The sequence below is a fragment of the Dama dama genome, chromosome 28 (assembly GCF_033118175.1).
Source record: "Dama dama isolate Ldn47 chromosome 28, ASM3311817v1, whole genome shotgun sequence".
In the NCBI taxonomy this organism is placed as follows: domain Eukaryota; kingdom Metazoa; phylum Chordata; class Mammalia; order Artiodactyla; family Cervidae; genus Dama; species Dama dama.
Window position 1 is genome coordinate 41,958,557 of NC_083708.1, and position 14,716 is coordinate 41,973,272.

General features: G+C 43.7%; 1 long non-coding RNA gene across 2 annotated transcripts; it reads right to left on the reverse strand.

The window, feature by feature from the left end:
- Positions 1-1,591: 1,591 nt before the first annotated feature.
- On the reverse strand, positions 1,592-11,960 carry LOC133047954 (uncharacterized). 2 transcript variants are annotated; one of them, XR_009690921.1, is made up of 5 exons: positions 11,782-11,960; positions 9,583-9,626; positions 8,859-9,002; positions 6,484-7,633; positions 1,592-2,510 (listed from the first exon to the last, which is right to left on the reverse strand). It is a non-coding gene; the product is annotated as an uncharacterized LOC133047954 (long non-coding RNA). The 2 variants fall into 2 exon arrangements; XR_009690920.1 differs by having other exon boundaries at positions 6,484-9,002.
- Between the last annotated feature and the right edge of the window lie 2,756 nt (positions 11,961-14,716).

The following is a 14,716-nucleotide window of genomic DNA, read 5'->3' on the forward strand; positions in this document are numbered from 1 at the left end:
CCCATCTTCTCTGTTCACTCTGCTTCTCCCCCACCTTCGAAGTTCTCTCTCCAGAATCAGTTGGTCCCTAGAGAAATAGGCCTTTATCTCTGGGCCCCCAGATTTCCCAAGCTCAGACAACACAGCCACAGGTAAGGGGTGCTGTGGTCTCCTTCCCAGCTGTCCCTTCAGCACAGAGGCTCTCACTGCCCCAAAGCCCCAGCTGCTGGAAGTAAAAGCTGATGGCTCACAGCCATCCCTCCCTAGGATGTTGCCCCCAGTGGAAGGAAATTGCCTGATCTGAGGTTTCACTCCTTCCTGGGTCAATTCAATGACAAATGGATGCTGGAGGCACAAAGGCCCTCTGCCTCCATCTGAGACGTTTCTGTAGGGTCTTTCCAACTCCGAAGCTTCCCAGGGGCTGAGGCCATTTTGCCAGCCACATCACAGTTCAAGTCTCCCACTGCCTAGTCCTGCCTCCCTCTCTCTCTTCCCAACTCTATCTGCTTCCTAAGGCTGCCGTGCCATAAAAAATATCACAAACTAGCCAACTTTAAACAGCAGAAATGTTTTCTCTTACAATTCTGGAGGTTAGACATCTGAAATCAAGTTGTCAGCAGAGCCACACTCCATCCTGAAGGCTTTAGGGGAGAATCTTGTCTGTTCCCAGCCTCTTGTCATGCTGGCATTCCTTGGTTGTTCCTTGTAGATGCATCATTCCAATGTCTGCCTCCATCACATCATGATGGTCTCCTGCTGTCTGTGTCCAACTTTTCTTCTTCTTATAAGAACACCAGTCGTACTGAGTTAAGGGCCCATCCTAATTCAATATGATCTCACCTTAACTAATTATGTCTGCAAAGACTATTTCCAAATGAGGTCATATATGCAGATATGGAGATTAGGACTTCAACTTCTTTGTGGGGAAGGGCCACAATTCAACCCACAACACCAATAAATTACCCGCCTGCAAATCTCTATCTATTTGCCAGGGAATCAGATCAATGACACAACCCAAACCCTAGTTTTCTTACAATTCTGCTTTCAGACCTGCAGGCATTCTCCCTCAGGGCTTCATGGCTAACTCTTAGCTTTCCCACCTTTGGTGCCCTTCCCTGAAGGACAGGTCCACTTCCACCAGGATATCAAAACCTTTTCTCCCCTCCCCTTCCACCACTGCCTTTTTCTTTCCATGTATTATCCAGGTGCTAACTGTTTAGTGCCATCTCTGAGCTGATGCTATAAGACGGTTGTCCAAGCTACCAATTTACATAGTATGTGGCTCATTGGTGTTTACATAGTCATTCATACATAGTTTTATCCACAGAAATGTCTTCTGCAGTGAGAGAAGAATCCATGCATGTTTATACTCTTGAGGAAAAGCTCAGGTGGAGGATGGGAAGGGAAAAACATTTTGCAGCAGCCAAAGCAGAAAGGAGAAAAGGGACTATATTATTTGAAGGTTTCTCTTAAATCATAAGAGTAATTCATGTTTATTAAAGACATTTGGAGAATAGAAAGAAAAACAATTCTAACAATAATTCTAATGGAATTCTAAGTAATAATTCCCAAACACAATTTTGAAACATTTTATATTTCCCTTTTTCCCCTTTTAAAGTTCTGTATAGCTGAGAGCATCCATTTTATATTCTGCTTGTTTTCATTTAGCTTTATCTCAAAATTTTATATAATCCCCAACAAGTGAATATGCTGCAATTTATGTAAACACAGAGCTAGACCTGGGCATTTAGGTTTTTTCTATTTTTTACTAGTACTAATGATGCTACCCTGAATATCAGTGTGCCTAGAAGTTTTTTCTTCATTCAAAATTTCACTAAGATTGATGCCCACAAGTGCTGAAGGGTATGAACTTTTTTCCAGGGTAGTATTTTTCCTTTTTATAAAATAATACGTGATCATTGTGAACATTTAGGGGGAAATTGTGACTTTCTGTTCCTAGATGCTGACAGACTCCTTCCTGCCTCAGGGCCTTTGCATAACTGTCCTCTCCCAGGCATGCTCTTCTCCCTGCTTTTCCTATGACTGGATCCTTCTCTTCTTTCAGACTTAGCTGTCGTCACCTCAGAGGGGTCTTCTTTGATGCTCAGCCCAAAGGAGACTCCAGTCAATCATCTACCAAATTATCCTATTAAAAATGTCCGGAAACAATCAACATCTGAATTTTTTCTTATTTATCTGCCTATTTTCTGTCTCTCCTCAAGGCAGCAGGAATGTGGTCTGATTGCTTCGACATCACAGCCTCAGCCCCTGGCATAGTACCTGGTACAAAGTAGCACACAGGAGATGCTCCATAAACATTTGGAAGATGAATGCGCTTGCGTTCAAAATCCACAGGCTGTTCACTAGATGATGGCCTTCCTCTTTTTCTTGGTGAGACTCAAAGCACTTACTGGTGTCAGAGAAGTGAGTCTCCCTTCTCCAGTCTCACCTTCTGCAAGTCTGCTTTGGCCACACTGAAGCTGACGCACTCTGGCTCGGAGAGGAAGAGCACTGTATTTTCAGAATTTTACCTGGTAAAGAAAGAAATGTAGAATATGAGGGACTGTTCAAGGTACAGAATTGCTGTGAGTGTACTGACATACTCAGCATTTGCTTCAAGATTAATTAAAAATTAATTAGCAATTTTAAGATCAACTAGTTTTTTCCAACAAGGGCTGGAGTTAGTGGAATCACTAATAAATGGGCTTGTACAGGTTTATTTCTCTTTGTTGAACTGCTTTGGTTGTACACTTCCAAGCACACAGAATGACTTTTGTTCAAGCTGAATAAAATAAGTTCTGAATTCTATGATTATCGGTGCTGTACCTGGTCTGTTCAAAGATAAATACTAAATGAGGTAAAGACTCAACTTTCACTTCTTAATAAATGTTTAAGCAGTATAATATCAACAGTATAACATTTACTAAAAAGGTCAAATATTGACTAAAGCTAAAATAAATATGACTTGAATTAGCAGTGTCCCTGAGTAGGCAGTCATAAGAACTGAACAAAACAGGTGGTGATTATAGAAAGATTAAAGTGTACTTAAGAAATTTAATAAACCTCCAACTTGAGTATTGAAACCCATTAACTTTTTAAAATATCTTTTTTGAGGCCTAAGTTTCATTCCTGATTATCTTTACCAGAAGGAGGGCTTCAGGAAGGCTTTAGTGAAAAGATGTATTTCCTCTTAAAATCTTCTAACTCATAGCATTAGACATGGTAACTCTGTCTGTTAGTACCTGCATGCTTATAAAACTAGAGGACTTTTTTTACACACATTTCTGGGATCCATTAATAAAAATCTTGTTTCCATAATCAGTGTCTTCAAAGGAGTTTAGTACTAGGACTATTTAAAGAAGTCACTCAACCGGCTATAAATTGGAAAGTCAATTTGACTGTTGCTGTCATGAAAGATGAAGGCTGGCTGAAGTCTCAGCATTTAGTTTGTCTTGGGGTTTCATGAATTATGCCCACATTTGGCCTAGTATTGCAAACACAATAAACATTCAAGAGCATGTTTACTGAATAAGTGTTTATATGCACTCTCTGTTCATCTCTGACATGTGGAATTATATGATATTTTAAGACTTTCATTTGACATGTCATTGTCTTATGAATTCTTCTCCACCATCCCCCTTCTCTTAAGTCATACTGTCTACTTATCATTCTCCCAACACCCATGAACACTTGCCCTCCAACCCCTTTCTCACGCTGGGTCCTCCACCTAAAATCCTCCCCTCTCTGCTAGCTCTAATATCATCCATCTTTCAAGATGGCAGTTCAATCCCGAGATCACGTTGTGCCCTCTTCTGCCCACTGGGACTTACGCTATGTATCCCTTGCTTTTCATTTCCGTGCTCACCTCCCTGGAGAATCCCAGGTGAATAGTGTACCATGAGTGTCGATTCAAGTCCCAAACACCCAGGGGCATCTACAAAAACTGGCTGTGTGAGCTTGCTAGGCTGCAGTAACAAGGAACCACCACCAACTTGAGAGCGTGTAGGGGCTTAAACAGCAGAAATATGTCATCTCGCAGCTGGAGGCTGGGATCTGAAATGAAGGTGTCAGCGGGGCTGGAGCCTTCCGAGGGCTGGGAGGGAGAACCTGTCCCAGCACTCTAGCCTGCCATTGGTGGGGTTTGCGGGCCATCTGCAGAGTTCCTTGGCTTTTGGACAGGTCCCCCGATCTCTGCCGTTATCCTCACTTGGCATTCTCCCTGTGTTTCTATCTGTGTCCAAATTTCCCCTTTTTATAAGGGGCTTGATCATATTGCCCTAATATCTCACCCTAATAATCTCATATTAACTTCATCTGTAAAGACCCTGTTTCCTAATTAGGTCCCATTCTGAAGTGCTGGGGGTTAGGAGTTTAGCATATCTTTTTTGGGGGGAGAAACACTTCAACCCATAACAGTGACCCATGTGAGGAATTACTCCATCATGAATCTACCATGGTGCATTGGAGTCTTTGCTCTCATAGCTTTTGGTTTGGGGTTTATAGGTAAAAAACACTGAAGGTTTCTATACTGATTAATTTTTTTCAGTGCAACTTATTTCTCTCTCTCCCTCTTTTTTATTGAGATACAGTTGATTTACAATATTACGTAAATTTCAAGTGTGCAACATGCTGTGCTCTACTTAGTTGCTTGGTCATGTCTGACTCTCTGCGACCCCATGGACTGTAGCCCACCAGCCTCCTCTGTCCATGGGGATTCTCCAGGCAAGAATACTGGAGTGGGTTGCCATGCCCTCCTCCAGGGGATCTTCCCAACCCACGGATTGAACCCAGGTCTCCTGCATTGCAGGCAGATTCTTTACCGTCTGAGCCACCAGGGAAGCCCAGGAATACAGGAGTGGGTAGCCTATCCTTTCTCCAGGGGAGTGTGTGACATAGTGGGTCCCAACTTTTAAAGGTTATACATCACTTATCTATATTATAAAATAATGGCTACATTCCCTGTGTTATCCGATGTATGATTGTAGCTTACTTACTTTATATGTGATAATTTGTATCCTATGACCCCTTCTCGTCACCAAAGCTATAGGGGTGCTCCCTGTGTGACTGGTGTGGGTCCTTCTGTTGTGGCAGGCTGACTGTGGGTGATCCGGTTGGCTTGGCTGCTCCCTGGTCCAGTTGGTACCAGACCCTGTCTCATGCAGAGGCTGCTGGTTGGCAGCAGGGCTGGGTCACAGGGCAGCAGGCTATAGAATCTTGGGAGGGGGCAGGGCTCATGTTGGCTCATTTGTGGGTGGAGTTGGGGTCCAGCAGACCTGGAGGTGGACCCCAGACACTGGTCAGTGAAGCCAGGTCCTGGGTTTGTGTTGTCCCACTGGTGGACAGATCTGGGTCCTGGGATCTGGCTGCAGGGCCCAGGGGTCCCAGAGCTGGTATTGGATTGCTGTTGGGTGGGACCTTTTCCTAACAGAGCTGGCTGTGCAGTCCAGGGTGTCCTGAAGCTGTGTTGGCCTGCTGGTGGGTGGTGCCAGGGCCCAGCCAGTCCAGGGCTGGTGCTGGCCTGAAGGCAGGTGGGCTGCAGTTATCCTGCCAGTGGTATCTATACCAGCTGCCGGGGGAGGCTGGTCTTGCTGCCAGAGCAGGCTCGCTGGTGGGTGGGTCAGGGATTCTGGGTCAGGTGTCTGTCCCCTGGTGGGTGGCGCTGGGTCCCAGAATCTCTGACTGCAGGGGCCTGGGGTTCCTGGACCTTGTGCTTGCACACTGATGTAAGGGGCCTGGTTTGGGACCTCTGGTGGGCAGGGCTGGCCGTGGGCTCAGAGGGTCTTACGGCAGCTTCGTCTGCTGGTGGGTGAGGTTGTGTCCTTGCTCTTAGTTGCTCAGCCTGAGCTGTCCCAGTACTGGTGCCCATCAGTCGGGTCTGGTGGTGGGGGTGGGGCTGGGTCCTGGTGCTAAAAAACTAAAAGGAGAATTCCAAGATGGCTCTTGCTAGCACCATAGTCCACATGGTAGAATGAGTTCCCCAAAAGGGCTTCTACCAGTGTCTATGTCTCCAGGGTGCATTCTAGCTGCTTCCTTACTCTGGGAGACTCTGTAAGGTCTGACCCAGGCTCCTTTCAAAGTATAGCCTCTGTCCTGGGTTCCAGAGAGTGTGAGATTTTGTGTGAGTCCGTTAAGAGCAGTCTCTCTTTCCCATAGCCCTCTGGGTCTCCTGAAAGTGAAATCCTCACTGGCCTTCAAAGCCATACAAATGGGTGCTTGTCTTCCTTGTACAAGACCCCTGAGCTGAGGAGCCGGATGTGGGTCTTGGATCCTTCACTCCCTTTGGTAGAATCTCTACAATGGTATTGGGTTGGCCAAAATGTTCCTCTGGTTTTAAGTAAAATAAAAAACACATTTTTTTCACTTTAACCAAGAACTTTATCGAACAGCGTATCCAGTGAACAAACAAACTTCGGGGCGAACAAACAAATCCAATATTTATCTTCTCTTTTGTGGGTCACCTACCCTGGGGACATGCATCTTGACTGTATTGCACCTCCTACTCACCTGAAAGAAGATGGTTCCTTCTTTATATCTTTAGTTGTAGAAAATCTTTTCTGGTCAGTTCCAGTCTTTTTCATCAATGGTTGTTCTGTTTTGTTGTTGTTTAGTCACTAAATCGTGTCCAACTCTTTTGCAATCCCATGGACTGTAGCCAGCCAAGTTCCTCTGTCCAAGGGATTTTCCAGCAAGAATACTGGAGTGGGTTGCCGTTTCCTCCTCCAGGGGATCTTTCTGACCCAGGGATTGAACCCGTGTCTCCTGCATTAGTGGGTGGGTTCTTTACCACAAGAACTTCCTGGGAAGCAGCCCCAGTTGTTCTGTTCAGTTCAGTTCAGTTGCTCAATCGTGTCCGATTCTTTGTGACCCCATGGACGCCAGGCTTCCCTGTCCATCACCAACTCCCGGAGCTTGCTCAAACTCATGTCCATCAAGTTGGTGATACCATCCAACCATCTCATCCTCTGTTAACCCCTTCTCCTCCTGCCTTCAATCTTTCCCAGCATCAGGGTCTTTTTCAGTGAGTCTGTTCTTTGCATCAGGTAGCTAAAGTATTGGAGCTTCAACTTCATCATCAGTCCTTCCAATGAATATTCAGGGTTGATTTCTTTTAGGATTGACTGTTTTGCTCTCCTTGCAGTCCAAGGGACTCTCAAGAATCTTCTCCAATACCACAATTCAAAAGCATCAGTTCTTTGGTGCTGAGGTTTCTTTATAGTCCAACCCTCACATCCATACATGGCTACTGGAAAAACCATAGCTTTGATTATACAGACTTTTGTTAGCAAAGTAATGTCTCTGCTTTTTAAAATGCTGTCTAGGTTGGTCGTAGCTTTTCTTCCAAGGAGCAAGCGTCTTTTAATTTCATGGCTGCAGGCACCATCTGCAGTGATTTTGGAGCCCCACTGTTTCCATTGTTTCCCCATCTGTTTTCCATGAAGTGATGGCACTGGATGCCATGATCTTAGTTTTTTGAATGTTGAGTTTTAAGCCAGCTTTTTTTTACTCCCTTCTCTCACTTTTATCAAGAGGTTCTTTAGTTCCTCTTCACTTTTTACCGTAAAGGTGGTGTCATATCTGAGGTTATTGATATTTCTCCCTGCAATCTTGATTCAAGCTTGTACTTCATCCAGCGCAGCATTTCACATGATGTACTCTGCATAAAAGTTAAATAAACAAGATGACAGTATGCAGTCTTGACATACTCTTTTCCCAATTTTGAATCAATCCATTGTTCCATGTCTGGTTCTAACTGTTGTTTCATGACCTGCATACAGATTTCTCAGGAGGCAGGTAAGGTGGTCTGGTATTCCCATCTCTTGAAGAATTTTCCACAGTTTGTTGTGAACCACACAGTCAAAGCCTTTAGCGTAGTCAATGAAACCCAGACAGCGGTTTCATGTTTCAGCTGCTTTAGAGGATGGAAAACTACAGCCTTGAGATAACCTTCCTGAGGCCCTAAAAGTGACTTTGTGTATACTTTAATAAAATGGGATATTGGCATGTTCATTTTATTATATTTATTAAAATTAATCCTTATTACTTGATCAGCTATAGAGTGTAAAAGCTAAGACTGGGGGCTCTGGAGCCAGACAGCCAAGACTCAAATCCCTACTCTGCCTCTTACTAGGTGTCCAACCTTGAGTTAATACCTTGACCTCTCTGAGCCTTGTTTCACTCATCTGAGGGATAGAGAAAATAATAGCCCTAACCTCATTAACTGTTGTGAAGATTAAAAGATTGAGCACACATTAAGCTTCTAGCAGTGTCCTGCACCTGGATAGTGCTCATAAATGGCAGTTGCTGGTATTATCACCCTCGATGTATACCTGTGCTTTGCGCTGGGTCTACAAAGCTGCTGACGCAGTCCCTGTCCTTCCTAGCTTATGCTCTAAAGGAGAGGCCATTGTCTCATGGTAGGAACTGAATATTCCCGCTCTTCTATGACTGGCACTTGCCTGGTTTGTTTTGTAGTTGCCCATGAAGGGAGGAGGCCTCCTGCCAGAAAGAGTTGGGTGAAAGGACTTAGCAAAGGGCCTCGGGTGGAACACTGGTCCAGGAGCCCAGCATCATCACCCGAGTCATCATTATCTGAGTCATCATTGCCAGCCAGCTGCCTATGACAGGGCCTCTGCCGGTGGGTCCACCCACCCTCTGGTACCAGAGAGAACTCCCTTGGCCAGCATCTAGCACCTCACCCTCTGCTGCCCAGAGGGATCAATGCCTAAAAGGATTCTGACTCCAATTCCAGTGAGGAAGGGGGAGTTTTCCCACACCAACCAGCAATTGTCAGACGCTAGATCAGTGTCCTAAAATTTGAGGCCCTAAGAATTGCACTTCAGAGACTTCCCTGGTGATGCAGTGGATAAGAATCCACCTACCAATGCTGGAGACACAGGTTCGATCCCTGGTTTGAGAAGATTCCACTTGCTGCAGAACAACTAAGCCTGTGCGCCACAACAAATGATTTCATGTGCTGCGCTGCTGAAGCCCCGTGCCTGGAGCCCATGCCTGGAGCCTGTGCTCTGCAACAAGAGAGGCCACTGTGATGAGAGACCCATGCACACCAGAGAGTAGCCTCTGCTTACCACACCTAGAGAAATCCCTGGCCAAAGCAATGAGGCCCCAAATGAATGAAGCAATGAAGACCCAATGAAGTGCAGCCAAAAATTAAATAAATTAAAAAATTAAAAAGATCTTCTTATGAAAAAAAAAAAAAAGCATTGCCATTTGGGAGACACAGATTTGGGTAAAAGTGAAAGAGTGTTCTGGGGAAGAGAAAGAGCTAGGGGCTTATCAAGGCAAAAGCCATGAAGTTGCGCTCTGATGCAAGAAAGGAAATGTTTGTCTTTCAGGGATGAGTGTGACAAGTTGTTTTAGGGTAAGAGTCAGATAAGTGTCTTGAGTTTCTGTTAGCTGTGCTGGATACCTTTGTTAGGATAATAAATGTCTAAAGGTCAGAATCCATCCAGAATCAGGCTGAGATGTGCATAAGTCACATTTCCTCGGTGGCTTTCTATCTCCATTCAGGGAGCTCTCTTAGCAATACTGGCTCCATTTTTTATTTTCCATCCATGCTGCTACAAGCCAGACGTGAACTCTTACCATACCACGATCTGCTGGCTCCTTGGTCTTGTACTTCTCAGTCTCTAGAAATGTGAGAAATAAACGTTTGTTGTTTAAACCAGCCAGTGGATGGCTTTCTTGTTATAGCAGCCTAAACAGACTAAGACAGAAGGTTTCCCAGAAAAAGTTCTTGAACTAATCCTTAAGGAATGGGGAGGCTTTTAACAGGGAAGCAGTGGGGAGGAACAGAGACCTGATCTTAGGGGAATTGCTGCTGTTTCAGTCTGGGAGAAGATTAGAGAGAAGCATGGCCAGAGGTGAGTCCGTGAAGGATCACAGTATCAGGGCCAGGGTAGGGTGGGGGGTTGCTTTACTAATAGCTTTGTGCTTTGCCTTTATTTATTGGGACTTACTGGAAAAGTTCTGAAGTAGCTAAAAAAGAAAGAAAAAACTTTTCCTATTTTGACAGATCACACAGGCTTCTTGGTATTGGATGTATTGGTGGTAGGGGAGGGAGTGGAGTGGACAGAACAATGAGCCCAAAATGGAGGTAAAGAGACCATGCAGGGTTTTTTTTTTTTTTTTTTGGTAACATCCAGGCAGGAAGTATTAAGAACCTGAGCTAAAGCAGTGTCACCGTGGCGTTGGAGAGGGAGGGACCTATTTAAGAGTCATTTAAGGTGTAGCCCTGGCAGGACTTAATAAAGATTAAGTATAGAAGAAATAATGACACCCAGGTTTTTTTGGTTTGGATGGCAGGACATGTAATACTACCTCTAACCAGGCCAGTGTATATGGGGAAAGGAATCAATTTAGAGAACAGGAAGGGGAGAAGAACAAGCAAAGATAGTGCATTCTCTATGGGAATTCTTCCTGTGCCTGTGTTGGGTTCAGTGGTGTCCCTCTGAAGCTCGTATGCTGAAGTCCTACCCCGAGTCCAGCAGTATGTGGCCTGCTTTGGAAATGAGATCTTTGCCATGTAATCGAGTTAAGATGAAGTCATGAGGGTGGGTCCTAATCCAGTATGACTGTGCCCTTATAAGAGGCAGAAATTTGGACACAGACATGACACACAGGAGACGGACATGCGCACAAGGCGGACACCACGCTAAGATGAAGGCAGAGACTGGAGTGACACATCCATACGCCGAGAAGCTGGAAGAGAGGCCCGGGACAGATCGTCCCCCAGCCCTTCAGAGGGAGAGTAGGGCCTTTGTCAACCGCTTGATTTGGGACTTCTGACTTCTCTGTGAGACAATAAATTTCACTGTTCTAAGCCAACCAGTTTTGGTACCTTGTTGAGGCAGCCCTTGCAAGCAAACATAGTCCCCAAAATCCTTCCACCTGGAGATGGCCAGGAACCAGCTGATGCATAGCTCTGGAGTTCAGGAAACAGTACTAGGCCAGTGATGGAGTCATCCATCCATTCCCCAGTGTGGTGGACATAGGACATTTCTGTCTGATGTCATCCCTTCAGAACTATTTCTGAATAGAAATATTGTGCAGAACTATTTCTCCACCACTCCATGTGGTGGGATGGACAGATATGGTGCTGTCTTTTCCAGTTTATAGAGAGAGTCTGTCTGTAGCAGGGAAAGAATGTGGCAAACATTCAGAGAGAAACCAGAGCAGGCAGAGATAAGAAGTAATGAGAGATGAAATGCCCTGGAAGTATTGAGTCCTGGGTTCTAGTCCCTGGGGCACATTTTGGCAGATCTTGTAGGAATTCTGTAAGCGCCAGCCCTGTTCCCCAACCCTTCACCCAGTTATTATATGAGGCAATATATTCTTTATCAGCTTCTGAGAGTTTGAATTGTCAGCTGCCTTCAAAAGAATACAAGTGTTAATAAAAATCGTGAGAGTGGATAGGGCAGTGTGTGTAAAGTAATAAGAGAATAAGGTAAAGATAGAATTCTGGGAACCCAAGGGAAGGGATGGGCAGAGAAATGTTGATTCATGAAGTGGGACTATACAGAAGATGAGAGCAGAGTGCTTCATGATTCTAGAAGGGAGTGTGAAAAAGAACAAGAAGTATCACGTATATAGAACTTGAGTCAAGTAAAGGGTAAAAACACAGTCATGATATTTGAGCCCTAGAAAGCTTAGTTATCCGTGACTGAATATCTTAGGTAGATGTACTTACTTACTGCATATCACTACTGAGTTATCCATTACTGTATAATGAATCACTCCCAAATTTGGCAACTTAAAACAGCAAACATTTAATATGTTACATACTTTCTGAGGGTCACGAAGCTAGAAGTGGCTTAGCTGGGTGGTTCTGGCTCACGGTCTCTCATGGGTTGGTGGTCAAGTTGTCAGTCAGGGCTCCAGCCTTGGAAGGGTTGACTGGGGCTCAGGATCGACTTCCAAGACGGTCACTCACATGGCTCTTGGCTGGAGGCTTCAGGTTCTCCCCTGTGGGCCTCTCTAAGGGATGGCTCTCGACATAGAGGCACACCTTGTTTTATTGTGCTTTGCTTTATTAGGCTTTGCAGTTACTGCGTTTTATACAAGCTGAAGGTTTGTGGCACCTGCTTCAAGCAAGTCTGTCAGCACCACTTTCCCAAAGCATGTGCTCACTTTGTGTCTGCGTGTCACATTTTGGTAATTCTTGTAATATTGCAAACTTTTCCAGCATTATTATATTTGTTATGGTGACCTGTGATCAGTGACCTTTGTTGTTACTATTGTAATTATTTGGAAGGGCCACAAGCTGTGCCCGTGTAAGACAGCTAGCTCCGTCTATACATGTGTGCGTTCTGACTGTCCACCCGCTGACCATCCCCCCATCTCGCTCCCTCTTCTGGGGCCTCCCTATTCCCTGAGATGCAACAAAAACTGAAATTAGGCTACAATGACCTCTAAGGTGTTCAAGTAAGAGTCACATGTCTCTCACCTTAAATCAAGCACTAGAAATGATTAAGCTTAGTGAGGAAGGCATGTCAAAAGCTGAGATAGGACTTTGGCCTCAAACCAATCTGTTAGCTAAGTTGTGAATGCAAAGGAAAAGTTCTTGGAGGAAATTAAAAGTGCTACTTCACTGAACACATAAATGATAAAGAAAGCAAACAACCGTATTGCTGATAAAGAGAAAGTTTTACAGGTCTGAATAGAAGATCAAACCAGCCACAATATTCCCTTAAACCAAAGCCTCATCCAAAGTTCCGTCTTAATTCTATTCAATTCTATGAAGACTGGAAGAGGTGAGGAATCTGCAGAAGAAAAGGTTGAAGCTAGCAGACATTGGTTCATGAGTTTTAAGGAAAGAAGCCATCTCCATGACATGAAAGTGCAAGGTCAAGCAGCAAGTGCCGATGTAGAAGCTGCAGCAAGTTGTCCGGAAGATCTAGTTAAGATAATTAATAAAAGTGGTTATACTAAACACTAGATTTTCAATGTCGACAAAACAGACTTATAGGACTTTGATAGCTAGAGAGGAGAAGTCAATGCCTGGTTTGAAAAATTCCAAGGACAGTCTGACTCTCTTATTAAGGGCTAATGTAGCTAGTGACTTTAAGTTGAAGGTAATGCTCATTTATTATTCCAAAAATTCTACGGTCCTTAAGAATTATGCTAAATCTACTCTGCCTGTGCTCTATAAATGGAACAACAAAGCCTAGATGAACAGCACATGTGTTTATGACATGGTTGAATATTTTAAGCCATTGTTGAGACTTGCTTCTCCGAAAAAAAGGTTCCTTGAAAAATATTACTGGTCATTGACAATACACCTGGTCACACAAGAACTCTGATGGAGATGTACTGTACAATGAGATGAATGTTGTTTTCATGCCTGCTAACACAACATCTATTTTTCAGCCTAGGGATCAAGAAGTAATTTTGATTTTCAAATCTTATGATTTAAGAAATACATTTCATAAGTCTGTAGTTGCCATAGATGATGATTCTGCTGATGGATCTGGGCAAAGTAAATTGAAAGACTTGTGGAAAGGGCTCACTATTCTAGATGCCATTAAGAACATTCATGATTCATGGGGAGAGGTTAAAATGTTAACATTCACTGGAGTTTGGAAGAAGTTGATTACAACCTTCATGGATGACTTTGAGGAGTTCAAGACTTCAGTGGAGGAAATAACTGCAATAGCAAGAGAACTAGAATTAGAAGTGGAGCCTGAAGATGTCATTGAATTGCTGTGACCTCAGGATAAAACTTTCACAGATGAGAAGTTGCTTCCTGCACAAGAACAAAGTGGTTCCTTTAGATGGAATCTATTCCTAATGAAGATACTGTGAAGATTGCCGAAATGGCAAAGGGTTTAGAATATCACATAAACTTAGTTTACAAAGCTGTGGCAGGGTTTGAATGGAATGATTCCAATTCTGAAAGAAATTCTACTATGGGCAAAATGTCACCAAACAGCATTGCATGCTACAGAGAAATCGTCCATGAAAGGAAGAGTCCAATAATGAGGCAAAATTCATTATTGTCTTATTTTAAGAAATTGCCACAGCCACCTCAGCCTTTATCACCTGCCACTCTGATCAGTCAGCAGCCATCAGCGTCAAGGCAAGACACTCCGACAGCAAAAAGACTATGACTCACTGAAGGCTTAGAAGATGGTTAGCAGTTTTTAGTAATAAAGTATTTTTAAAGTAAGGTAAGTACTTTTTAAAGACTTCATGCTATTTCATACTTAATAGACTACAGTATAATATAAACATAACTTTTATATGCACTGGAAAAGCAAAAAATTCATATGACTTGCTTTATTCAGCATTTGTTTTATTGTGGTGTTCTGAAACAAAACCCATAGTATCTCCAAGGTGTATCTGTAGCTTTCTCCATGAAAGTGATCCAAGACAGAACTGTAGTCTTTTTACAGCCTAATCTTAGAAGTAATAACCCACCATCTGTGCCATTTTCTGTTCACTTGAAGCAAGTCTCTATGCACAGTCCACTCTCACAGGGATGGGAATCACATTCCATCTCTTTAGGGGAGAAGTACCCAAGAATTTGTGGATATATTTTCAAAACCACTTCAGAAACCTTGGGTGATTTATCCCAGAGCTGTGTCAGGAAATTGGATGAAGAGAAACCTGACCATGTGGCCACTGAGCAAGAGGAAGTTAATCCTGCTCTTTCTAGAAACTTGGCTCTAAAAAGAAAGAGGTGTAACTTCATAATTAGAGGAGGAAGATTTTTTAAACC